The sequence below is a fragment of the Theropithecus gelada genome, chromosome 2 (assembly GCF_003255815.1).
Source record: "Theropithecus gelada isolate Dixy chromosome 2, Tgel_1.0, whole genome shotgun sequence".
NCBI lineage: Eukaryota > Metazoa > Chordata > Mammalia > Primates > Cercopithecidae > Theropithecus > Theropithecus gelada.
In genome coordinates this window covers 47572905-47585086 of record NC_037669.1, presented here as the reverse complement: position 1 = coordinate 47585086, position 12182 = coordinate 47572905, and positions in this window count along the sequence as shown.

Below are 12182 nucleotides of genomic sequence, written 5' to 3'. Positions count from 1 at the left end.
TCTGAGTGGGAGGTTTCCAGGACTCCTGAGAAAAGACTGGTTAGCCCGGAGCGGTGCAGGTATGGGAAGCCTTCCTTAGGCAAGTGTCACAAAATATGGCAGCTGTATTGGCTCAGTTAGCTTAAACCAAAGCAAAATAAAATTGTTTTCAGTGGTGGCAACATAACTTTATTATCTTACTAGTATTTTAGCTCTATAGGTCAGAAGTCCAAAATATGTCTCACTGGGTTGAAATCAAGGTGTCAGCTGGGCTGTGTTTGTTTCTGGGGCTTCCGGGAGCGAATCTGTCCCTCCCCTTTTGCAGCTTCCGGAAACTGTCTTCATTCTTTAGCTCCTGGCTCCTTCCTCCAGCTTCAAAGTCAGAAAATAGGGCTGAGTCTTTCTCACATGCATTGTGTCTGGAGTTGGTTCCTTTCAGTGGGTTCGTGGTCTCCGTCTTGCTGACTTCAAGAATGAAGCCATGGACTTTCACAGTGTTAAAGCTCTTAAAGGTGGCACGGACCCAAACAGTGAGCAGCAACAAGATTTATTGTGAAGAGCAAAAGAACAAAGCTTCCACAGCCTGGAAAGGGACCCAAGCGGGTTCCCTCTGCTGGCTGGGTGGCCAGCTTTTATTCCTTTATTTGTCCCGGCCCGTGTCCTGCTGATTGTTCCATTTTACAGAGTGCTGATTGGTGCATTTTACAAACCTCTAGCTAGCCACAGAGTGCTGATTGGTGCATTTGCAATCCTAGCTACAGAGTGCTGATTGGTGCATTTTACAATCCTCTTGTAAGACAAAAAAGTTCTCCAAGTCCCCACCCAACCCAGAAGTCCAGCTGGCTTCACCTCTCAGCATCCCTTTGACACTAACTCTTCTGCCCACCTCTTCCTTTTTTTTTTTTTTTTATTGTGGTAAAATATACATAACATAACATTTACCATTTTAATCATTTTTAAGTGTAGTCAGTGGCATTATGTTAATAATGTACAACCATAACCAGTACCCATTTCCAGAATTTTTTCATCATCTCAAAAGAAACTTGGTACTCCTTAAACAGTAACTTATTTCTCCCTCCCCTCTAGCACCTGCTAATCTCTAATCTACTTTTTGCCTCTATGAATTTGCCTATTCTAGGTGCCTTATATGAGCAGAATCATACAGAATTAGTCATTTTTGGGGGGAGGGGGGCAGGGACGGAGTCTCGCTCTGTCGCCCAGGCTGGTGTTCAGTGGTGTGATCTCAGCTTATTGCAACCTCTGCCTTCCCCGTTCAAGCGATTCTCCTACCTCAGCCTCCCTAGCAGCTGGGATTACAGCTGTGCTCCACCACGCCCAGCTAATTTTTGTATTTTTAGTAGAGATGAGGTTTCACCATGTTGCTCAGGCTGGTCTCAAACTCCTGACCTCAAGTGATCCACTTGCCTCAGCCTCCCAAAGTGCTGGGATTACAGGGGTAACCCACCACGCCTGGCCAGAATTTCTCCTTTTGTAATTGGCTTATTTAACTAAGTACAATGTCCTTTCTTTTCTAAAGGATGAATAATATTTCTCTGTATATATGTGTGCATTTATATGCCACATTGAAAACAAAACAGATTTTATATTGGTAAGTAAAGTCCCTTTAAACATTTTAGAAGGTATTCATGTCAATGAAGAATGCTTGCATGCATTTGTATTTACACTTTTTTTTTTTTTTTCCTTTTTTAGTGACAGGGTCTCATTTTGTCACCTAGGCTTGAGTGCAGTAGTGCAATCATAGCTCACTGCAGCCTCAAACTCCTGGGCTCAAGTGAACCTTCCACTTCAGCCTCCCCAATAGCTGGGATTACAGGTGCGTGCCACCATGCCTGGCTAATTTTTAATTTATTTTTAGAGAGATAGGATCTCACTATGTTGCCCAGGATGGTCTCAAACTCCTGGGGTCAAGCCATCCTCCCGCCTCAGCCTGTCAAGCATACACATACATACTTACAGTTATTTGAGGAAATTCCTGTGTCCTTTCTCCACAAATATCCCTTGATCCAGTTAGTCCTGGTTAGATCCTTCTGCAACTATTTCCTTTCCTGCTTCTGGTTTTGTTTACGAGATGTTTGTGTGAACCTAATGAATATTTCTCAGCTTGATTTGAAGGCCCCGTTCAATTTCCTATTGGGCTACTTTATTTTACCTTTTTCATTTGTTTCAGGAAGAAGTGGAATATGCTATGAAGAGTCAGGGCTTGGGGTCTGGAGGCTAATTTAGATGCTGGGCTGTATCACTAAGTGACTATAATTGATTCTCAAAACATCCATTTGCCAAATGATTAATGAAGTATTAATATTTACCAAATCTACTGATTTATCAATAACTTGATTTAAGGAATATGCATCTGGAATATATCATATATGAATATGTACTTCTTTACCCAGCAGTAACTTACTATTCTTTTTCTATTTACTGCTCCTTCCTACTGGGTGTCTCTCTCTCGCTGTCTCTCTTTCGCTCTCACTCTTGCTCTCTGTCTCTCTCTTCTTGAGGCATTTTCCCTCCTCTTTCTATTCAAAGCTTTATTTTCAGTCTTTGCTTTCTTACAGTGTTGAGTTGTTTATCTGTATTCCTGTGTACAGATTTTGTTATTTTTATATAATTTATTCCTTTATTCTGGTCCTTTGTAGCTGGTCTACCTGTGTCTGGCTCCCTTTTATTTTGACTAGACCCCGGGCAGCTTTTTCTTGACACAGAAACCATTTTCTTTCCACACACCCACTCCCACCCCATATCATTCCTACATTTTGAAGGAGGAATACACGTGTCTGAAATAGTACTTCTCACACAGTGCAGCCTGGTTCTTGTCTTGAGCCAAGTCTGTAACTTGGCTTAAGCAGTTTCCTCATTAGGTAAACCTGGCTCTTAAATGACAAACAAGCAACTTCATTCAATCCCCCAAACAGCCTGCCGCAGCACAAGCAGCGGTCACAACCCAGTGGTGCCAGCTTTCTTCTCTTTTTTTTTCCATGTCTGCCCTCTTACTAGCTTGCACCAGTTCTGCTGCTGCATCATATTGTCTGTGGAGCCATTTTTTAAAAAGTATCGGCTGCTTCTTTCCATCCTCATTCATCATGTATTTCCTTAGGAGACTTTGATCCTCTAATCCGTTCCAAAAAGTGAAACTATTCCAGGCTCATTGCCTCAGGGGGAGAGTCAGGACAGTGAAAAACAGGGAGAGAATGGAGGAAATGGTCTGCTCATGACACTTTCCATTCCAGAAGTCCAGGCCCTTTCAGGAAAGCCATGCATTACTGGCATGCATGAAACATTTGGGAGACAACCTAAATTTGAGCAGTGCATCCTCCTGCCATATCCCCTTCCCCAGCTGAGGAGAGGAGTGGGTCTCTGAAGGGCAAGGAAGGAGAGCATAGGTTTTCCTAGGCTTTGAGGAAGAAGACCTGCGTCCTGTTTGGCTGGACTAATTGTAGGGAGGCTTGTGGGATCTGAGGAGAGAAGGAATGGCTGTCTCTCTTGCTGAGAAGGGTCACAGGGAGGCAGCCAGAACCCAGTGGGCAGCAACGACTTCATAGTGTGACTGAACAGCAAGGGCTGCAGATAACCCTTCCAGAGGCCTTGGTGTCCCCAAGGCTCTGATACAGTAGAGAGAGCCACTGAACCAAGGGGGCCCATGCAGACAGGCACGTGGGGAGCCCTCACACAACCAAGAACCAAGGACAGTGGACCTCTCTGTGGATGTCAGTGCAGACAGATGGCAGACGTCGAGTTCCAGAAGGACGTCCCTTCCCCTGACTCTGGTGTCTTGGTAAGAGCACCCCCCTGCCGCCCAAACTTAGAGGTGACCCTGGGAAAGCGGAAGGATTGGGCATCCTGGTGGCCTGGGGGCTTCAACTAGAACTTGTTAGCATAATCAGGTTCTATCTCACACATACATTAGCTTGTGGACTGTCAAGATGGAAGGCTTGACATAATACAAGGTCTGGCCTGGAGAATGAACCCTCGCAGAAGTGGGGAATGGTACTTTTTCTTTCAACCTTAGTTTCAGCATGCTACAAAGAGCACCTTGAAAGAGAGAGAAGAAACAGGAGCTGAGCTAATTACCACTATATCATTTGTTGATTCCTTTCGTCTTGTCTATTCACTCTCATGCCCAAATGTGAGCTCCCTGAGGACAGGGATTACATCTGTCTTGTTCACTGCTATATCCCCAACCCCTGGGAAAGTGCCTGGCACAAAGTAGGTACTCAGCAAATGTCAGCACAGTGAATGAACAAGTGAGTGGGTCAGAGTCTCAGTTACAGAGTGGAATTCATTCTGGCTTGTCTGGGAACACCACACAATCGGGCTCAGATGTTACAGCCCTGGGAGCGATGGCTCTTCTTCGGCCAAAAGAAATGCCCCTGCCCCATGCTGCTCTGCCCCTGTTCCAAGACGGAACTCCAGAAGCTTCCACAGCTGCATTAGACTCTCCCCTCGTAGTGCCTGCCAGATGACTGTCTCTCTCAGGCTCCCGCCTCCCTTCCACCTCCAGGTCTCCTGGGAGGGCCTCTGATGACAGAGGCAGGTCACAAGTCTGCACCCTGACTTTGGGATGGTCCAGGAAATGTAGCTTAATCATTTCTTTGATCTGTTTCAGCTTCCCTAGTTGGAGGGTTGGAAGGTGTATTGCCCCTTGCCCCCTCAGCCTGAGGTTCGTGACCTGTGAGAAGCTAAATCACCACCACTGGAGAGGGCCAAAGGTGAGCGGCATCCTAAAGAGAGCTGGGGTGGCCACATAAGGGACAGTCCGGAGAGCACAGAGGAAGGGCTCAGAGAAAAGGAGGAGTGGAGAACAGGACTAAAAGCAGCACGTAAAAAACACTAGATGGTGACGACGTGGTGGAGAGCAGAGGCCAGAGAGCCTGAGCTTGAGTGCTGACTTCCAAGAACAGGCTGGCAGGCCTGATGTGTTTAGTCTCACCCACCGCAGTGTGTGTGTGTGTGTGTGTGTGTGTGTGTGTATGTGTGTGCATCAGTGCCTACAGCTTCAGGGTCAGCACCTGTGGGAGGGTGGGGCTTCCAGCAGTCACAGTTCCTTCATTTTTTGTCCTTCCTAACTGTCCTGGTTTGAAGCACTTGGAGCTCGGAGCATTGTTGCCAGTGCCCATTACATGATGCTCTCCCTACAGAGCTTCACACAGTGGCCATGTGGACGTACCTGTCCTGTTTCCCTGTCCAACCCCATGAGCTCCTGTAGGCCAAGAACTCTGTCCTGTTCACCTTTATGGTTGACTCACCTGCCTAGCTCAGGCCTTCAAGAGAACAGAAGATCAGGAAATGTTCACTGATTTGAGGTTACTGAGAGGAAAAGCAGGTAAGCAAAGAGGAAGGTGGACCTGGGGATGAGACCCCTGGGGCCCTGGCCCAGCTCTGCTCCCTAAGACTTCTTGGCCTATGGAAGTCACTCAGATTTTTGAAGTATGATAGGCAAATGATAATGGGTCTGTCTCTCATCCATGTTATTAGGAGGATGAAATAGGAGAGCTAATGGGTGTGGAAGTGCTTTGATAAACTGTATAGTAATACGAAGTCATTTTCCCTGATAAGGCATGTGTTATTAATAGAAACTCCTTTCCTAAAGATCTTTAAAATGGGACGTAAAGCTTTCTCTTATTGCAGATCTTGATTTCATCCTGTCTTGAGGCAAGAGATGGACTATATTTCTTTTGGAGACTCTTCCGCTTTAAGAGTGCATCTCAGGGAAGCATGGGGAATGGAGTTACTATCTGTCTCCTCAGCCACATTCTTCCATGCCCATGATGATAAGTCATGCTCAGACTTTCCATCCTTGGGGTATTTGAGGTTGCACACAACTTAATCTAGTAGATATCGGGTTTTTAAAAGATCATGAAACCCTCTGGAAGCCAACATTCTCTCCATATTTCAAGATAATTTCATTTCCACTCACAATTAAATCCTCGAATCCTGAATATATAAATATGCAACTTCTGTTTTAGACAGGATCCAAGTAGTTTCTTAACACAGGCAGGACTAATTGTTATTGTTTGTTACATTATTAAGCAATGACCAGTGATCTTGTATACTGTATGAATTAAGATATATAGGCTTGGCTACTCTAACAAAGAATTAGAATGAGGGTTCCCTAAACCGGAGAGAGGTGAATTCTCGTTCACACAACTGCTAAGGTGGGAGCATTCCAAGGCTCTAAGGTGGCTCCAGGATGTCACTGACTGCTCCGCGAGGTTCCTACTCTCTTCTTGTTCCACCTTCCCAAAAGTATTGTTCTCATCCACATGCTCCAAGATGGCTTACCCTACCTCCAATGGGAGAAGAGAGAGGAGGGGGAAGTTAAAACAGGAAGGAGAAGATAAACCCTTCCCTTTAAGGGCACACCCGGAAATCACACATGTCACTTCTGCTCATACCATTGGCCCTAACTGAATCACGTGGCAAACCAAGGGAGTTGGGGCTGGGAAATGTAGTCTTCCTGGGTGGCCAGCAGTTCTTTTATTCAGAAGAAGGAGAGGACATTAAGATATAGGGAGCACTCTTTGCCATGCACACTTTCTATAAATGCACTGGTTTCTATAGATTCTACGGATTCACGCAAACCTCCTTGTCACCTCTGGTAAAGCCTTGTGCCTCTCCTTTCCATCACTTGTCTCAGGTTTACTTTTGCCTTGGCACATGTTACTGTGTGATTAATGACTCTTCTCCCAACTAAGCTGTAAATGCTGTGAGGGCAGGGATGGTATCTGTCTCTGCTCATTCATCTGTCCCCAGAGCCTAGCACAGTGCCTGGCACAGATTAGGAGCTCAATAAATAGTTGCTGAGTAAATTAATAAATATAGTTAGGAAACTTCTCACTATCTCCCAAGCTAGAACATTACCTCTTCTTGTATCTTTCCTGGAACACATCACTGTGGAGTTACTGATGCCGTCATCCGTGTTCCCAGAGCACTCTGTCTTGCCCTGGTAGATGGCCTTTGCCCCGTGGCATCACAGTAGTTTAGGGTCTTGTGCCCTGTTTACTGCTGAGCTTCTCCAGGGCAGAGAGTGGTCGCATCATCTCTGCATCCCAGGGCTCAGCACACGGCTAGCACATAGGAGGCCCACAAGGTGAATTGATTTGTGTTTGAAAATGAACAGCTTCTATGTAGAGAAAATATAAGTTTTTGTTTTCCAGTCATGTGCTTTCACCTACTGTTGTTGTTACAGCTCCTCTCCCAAATAATTCTTCTTTAATAATGTTCCAGCCCTTTCCTTCCACCTGCTAATGCAGAGAAGCACGGGAGAAGTGTAGGAGCAGAGAACCTCACACCATGTTGCATAAGAAAGGTTGGGACCATGCAGCGTATGATCCACCAATGTGACCTGTGGGACCCCAGCCTCTCTCTAAACTCTCACCTGAACTATGGATGTTGTATTTTCCTGTTATCAGAGTAACTTGGCATTAATGTTGAGAGGGTAATACCTCCCTCTCCATCTGTCTACCCTCTAGTCATTTAATAGATATTTATTGAGCACTTATTTTGTGCCACATATAGGTAGGTACTATGTCTAGATATAGTAGTGCCTGTGTTTATTTTTTTAATGTTTATATCTTTTTTATTATACCTTAAGTTCTAAGATACATATGCAGAACGTGCAGGTTTGTTACATAGGTATATATGTGCCATGGTGGTTTACTGCACCCATCTACATTAGGTATTTCTCCTAATGCTATCCCTCCCCTAGCCCCCAACCCTCTGACAGGCCCTGGTGTGTGATGTTCCCCTTCCTGTGTCCATGTGTGCTCACTGTTCAGTTCCCACTTATGAGTGAGAACATGCAGCGTTTGGTTTTCTGTTCCTGTGTTAGTTTGCTGAGAATGATGGTTTCCAGCTTCATCCATGTCCCTGCAAAGGACATGAACTCATCCTTTTTTATGGCTGCATAGTATTCCATGATATATATGTGCCACATTTTCTTTATCCAGTCTGTTATTGATGGACATTTGGGTTGGTTCCAAGTCATTGCTATTGTGAACAGTGCTGCAATAAACATACGTGTGCATGTGTCTTTAAAGTAAAATGATTTATAATCCTTTGGGTATAAACCTAGCAATGGGATTGCTGGGTCAAATGGTATTTCTTGTTCTAGATCCTTGAGGAATCACCACATTGTCTTCCACAATGGTTGAACTAATTTACACTCCCATCAACAGTGTAAAAGCGTTCCTATTTCTCCACATCCTCTCCAGCACCTGTTGTTTCCTGACTTTTTAATGATCGCCATTCTAACTGGCATGAGATGGTATCTCATTGTGGTTTTGACTTGCATTTCTCTAATGACCAGTGATGATGAGCATTTTTTCATATGTCTGTTGGCTGCATAAATGTCTTCTTTTGAGAAGTGTCTGTTCATATCCTTCACCACTTTTTGATGGGTTTGTTTGTTTGTTTGTTTCTTGTAAATTTGTTTAAATTCTTTGTAGATTCTGGATATTAGCCCTTTGTCTAATATAGATTGCAGTGTCAGATGGATAGATTGAAAAATTTTCTCCCATTCTGTAGGTTTCCTGTTCACTCTGATGGTAGTTTCTTTTGCTGTGCAGAAGCTCTTTAGTTTAATTAGGTCCCATTTGTCAATTTTAGCTTTTGTTGCCATTGCTTCTGGTGTTTTAGTCATGAAGTCTTTGCCTATGCCTATGTCCTGAATGGCATTGCCTAGGTTTCCTTCTAGGGTTTTTTATGGATTTAGGTCTTATGTTTAAGTCTTTAATCCATCTTGAGTTAATTTTTGTATCAGGTGTAAGGAAGGGGTCCAGTTTCAGTTTTCTGCACATGGCTAGCCAATTTTCCCAACACCATTTATTAAATAGGGAATCCTTTCCCCATTGCTTGTTTTGTCAGGTTTGTCAAAGATCAGATGGTTGCAGATGTGTGGTGCGATTTCTGAGGCCTCTGTTCTATTCCATTGGTCTATCTATCCCGTGTCTTATAGCTAGATCCAGCTGTGTGAGTAAGACAGACATGGTCCCTTAGAGAATACAATCTGGTGAGGTGCCGGGTAATCAGTCTCTCACATATTAATTCTCCCTTTCTTTTGTTTTCAAACATAGAAACGATTTCTTAATCTTAAAAAAAAATTCCATAAACCTCTTAGCTACTTTTGCTACCCTTCCTAGCAACTTTCTCTCATCTTTCCTTTTCACTGGCAAAGTGTAAAATGTGTAGCATGAACTGGTGCTGTTGATTTCCTTGCTACTCATTACCTCCCTGCTTCTGCACTCACCACTGTGCTGAAATTGCTCTCTTCATGGGCACAAAAGGTCCAAGAAACCAATGCCCTGTTCTCAGGCTCATTAGCAATAGATTCTCCCTTCCTTCTTGGAACTATTACATTCTTTATCCGACAGTGATTTCATGTTATAGCTTTAGCCTGGGCAATTTAAGAGATTTATCTTCCCCTCGAAGGAGTTGAGCCTCAAAATAAATCCGGACATAAAACATAATATTTTAAAACTCTTTTTTACTGCAAAATACATAAGGCAAGTAGCAAAGATTCATGCCATTCAAAAGCATATGCAATAAAAAATGTACCCCAGATCCCCCAAATCCTAGTTTCTCATCTCCAAAGGGACTACTATCAGTTTCTTGGATGTCCCTCCAGAATTATTCTAGGAACTTAATATTTAGAGGTCACCAAGATACTTTCTATGGAACTGAGGATGGAAGCAGGAAGATAACAAAAATTTATTTTGGGAGTCTAAGGTGAAGTGTTGGAATAGAGGCAAAGATAAGCAAAGAGATTCTACTTAGATGATAAGGAGGATGAAGAGTCAAAGACAGCTACAGGTTTAGCAGCCTTTAATGTGGGAGACTGGAAGAATAAAGGATCAGTGATAGAAATGGGATCAGCAAATGGTGATAGACAGTGCTCCTTTTTAGAAATTGTGAGTTTGAAGTGATTTAAGATGATCAGGCAATGGAAAGTGCGCAGGATAGGGGTCAGAAGAACTGAGTGAAGTCTAAACGCTACAACTAACTATAAGACTTTGAGCAGAAGAACCTTTGAGACTAAGTTCCTTCAACAAGGTTTTATTGAATACCTGCTAGTGTCAGGCACTGTTTTAAACACCAATAATACAGCAAAAAATGAAAGCCCCTGCCCTACAGAGCTTACATTCTAGTGGGAGAGACAGACCACAAACAAGATTGGAATATATTTCCATGCAGTGATAAGTGGTGTGAGGAAAAATAAATCAGGATAAGGGGCTAGAAAAGGTGAGGGTGATACCATATATAAGTCAATCAGAGAAGGCCTCTCTGAGGAGGTAATCTGAAGGACAGAAGTGAATTTCAGGGAATTCAGTGGACCGTCTCCATGGTCACTTCCACTGTATGGTCTGTGATTCTAAGTGAAGACATCCTATAATAACTTAGAAATTAGGAACTGGGGCATAGCTGTCAGGTTAGGGAGAGAGATATGGATCTGATGAGCTGCCTCAGCCTTGAGCCCTGAATGACTGCATGGATGAGATGATAGAAGCCATGAGATCAGAGATGAAACTGTGTTAGAAAAGCAAGACCAAAGACAATGAGCAGAGGCACAGCGAAAGCTGGGGAAAGAGTGGGGGAGAAGATAATGAAGGAGATAAAAAGATTAAATATTCTACAGCCGAAGAACAACAGACAGAGACAACGTGGTTGCAGATACCCAGCAAGGAGGAAGTGGTGGTGAAGAGGGTCAGATTATGTAAAGAGGTAAAGAACTGGGACAAGGCCTCAGGATTTGGCTAAAAATTCACTGACAATGTTCCTAGGCTGTGTCAGTGGCAAGACAGAGAGCAGAGGGTAAATTACGTGGAGTAAAGGAGAAAGCAGGCAGTGTAGAGTGAGGCTGAGGAATCACCGGCCTCAGCATGCTGTGGCTTACCACACTAGAAGCTTATCTTTTGCCCAGGCAGCAGCCTCAGGCAGGTGTCAGCTATCAAGGCAGCTTCCTCCGTGACCGCTGGGGCCCTGGCTGTTGGTGGCTCTGCCATGACCTCCTGCTCACTCAGAAGGGAAAGGGTGTGGAAAAGACCATGTGGGAGATTTGTGTGGGTCAGGCCTACAGGAGGCACGTCTCATCTTGCTCACATTCCACTGGGAAGAACTAGGTTACATGATCACATCGAGCTGCAAGGAAGTTTGGGAAACTAGTCTGACTCTGGGTCCAAGAAGAAGGGCAGAAAGGATTTTTGGTGAACAGTTAGCCATCTCTTTCACAGAACAACAGGAAGTGGGGACGCTGGGTCCAGATCAGCACTTGTGATAATGGGACATCAGTCCCTCAGGATATTCAGGAGGACAGAGTTCTAAGAACAGTTTGGAAAATGCCAAGTTCTACGTCCCTTTTTGGAGAATTAGAATGCAGTCTTAAAGATGCTAGTGATCCTGTGGTTAAGAGACAAAGCATTTCCTAAATGTCCTTGACTTAGGGACCTCTGGATTTCTGATGTGACTGTGGGTCTGGGTATGATGCAGACTAAGATCATGTGAGACAAACCTGGGAAACACCATTGAGGCCTGAGAGGACCTCATGCTAAGGAAGGACGTGTTAAGATAGAAGGGCAAAATCTTGTATAAAGGTGAACACCAAGACCCCTTGGTGAGGGGGATATTCTAAACCTTAGAGGAGGAAGGAGATTGTGGGGTTAAGACAGGGTGAGCAGAAGGAATGGCAGCCGAAGCAGAGGCAGGAACATCAGCCGTCTCCATGGCAGTGTGGAGAAATAGACTTTTACTGTAAAAGTCAGACTGGAAGAAATAAGGGGGCTCTGGATGGCCCCTTAGGGTGATTGGGAGGGGAGATGGCATGAGAAGTCTGAGAAGAAGGCGTCTAGAGGGAAGCTGTGAAGAATCAAAGGACTGAATGTTTAAACTCTTCTGAAGAATAGAGATGAATGGAAGTCTGAATATGTTTTATGAAAATGCACACAATTGGATTTGAAAATTAGTAAATCCCTGTCTTCCAAGTCCACTCAAGACAGTTGTAGAGGCAGTGACTGTTGGATCCAGCTGACCAGTTGTCGTCTCAGCAGCTCCTAGTAAAGCCTCCCAGCAGGCGGCAGTGCCTGTGATTAGTGGGTTATTTGGGCTCACAGTTTGCATAATGCCTTTTGCTCCTTCTCTCCTGTAATCCCCATGCCACCCAGGAAGATGTGAGTCTCAGGATGGAAAACAGT